The following is a 1,170-nucleotide window of genomic DNA, read 5'->3' on the forward strand; positions in this document are numbered from 1 at the left end:
GCTTCCAAATTCCCGAGTCGGCGACCACTCCTCCCCTATATGTCCCCGTGCGCCTCATCTGCAGGTGTTTCGGAGACAACTGGCGGTTCACATACTGTTTAGATGAGCGGTGAATTTGAAATTAGAAGGGATTGTACTTTCGTTATCTACCTACTGCATTATTTCCATTTAAAAAAAGGAAATCAAACTGCAAAGTCCCTGGTATATATAGATCTTGAGCTGTTTTACTGCAGGATTGATGGTTCCTTCGGCTTCCTAATCGAGCAACGGCAGTTATGGGTGAAACGTGCTTCGGTACTGAAACGTGGGTTTATACCGTAGAGCTTCGTCGTGGTAGCATCCTCATGAACTTGCTAGATACACAATATATTCGGCGGTGAGGTAAGATAATACTTTAAAACGCAGGACTGAATTCTTTCCTTGTGAGAATATTCACAGGCATACAGATAAAGTATTGTTCGTGAAGAAGAAAAACTAATAATTAGAAATACCATCATGTTTGAAACTGACGTATGTAAGAAAGAAATGAGAAAGAGTTTATATCTGACTGAGACAAATGTAATTACAAAGGCAAAAAAATAACATATTTCCTTGACTCTCACTAAATATGAGCTTTTTCATTCATCTTTGTATTTATAAATAGGCGGTTATTGTAGTTGTTAAGCTAGGGTGCATGTTATAAAGCAAACCGGCTTTCCAGCGAGAAATAATGAAGAAGAATATGAAAGACAAACTTCCCGAGTAACAAAATATGCTTACAATGCCTTTCCGGGGGCCTCTTGCGCCCTGGGACTTTAATGGATAAAGCGAAGTTGCTACAACTTGCGTAAATGTTGAACTTCTGTTTAGGAGCGACAATCATGATTTCGTGTGTTGTCGAGTTATTAGTTATTACTCACAGTTACCTGCGTACACATTCTGTTGTTGTGTGACAATTAAGGCACGTAACAATGAGGCTACTAAAGTTTTGGGTGAAACCGACGCTCGTACTAATTCTTGACAGGAAGACTAGAAATCTGTTTTAGTAAATATTTGCAGTAATAATTACATTGCCTGCTTAATACTACTAAGAATGACTACAAATTGCGTCTATTGACTATTGCACCCTAATTAGGCTTAATAAACATTAGAGACGAGTCGGGCTTCTGCTGAAATAATTTGCACAGATTG

General features: G+C 38.7%; 1 protein-coding gene across 2 annotated transcripts in view; it reads right to left on the bottom strand.

Annotated features, from left to right (window-relative positions):
• Positions 1 to 1,170, bottom strand: part of LOC119593980 (luciferin sulfotransferase-like) — a 10,748-nt gene that overhangs the window by 4,363 nt on the left and 5,215 nt on the right. The window lies entirely within an intron of this gene.

This window comes from Penaeus monodon, chromosome 33, assembly GCF_015228065.2.
Source record: "Penaeus monodon isolate SGIC_2016 chromosome 33, NSTDA_Pmon_1, whole genome shotgun sequence".
Classification (NCBI taxonomy): domain Eukaryota; kingdom Metazoa; phylum Arthropoda; class Malacostraca; order Decapoda; family Penaeidae; genus Penaeus; species Penaeus monodon.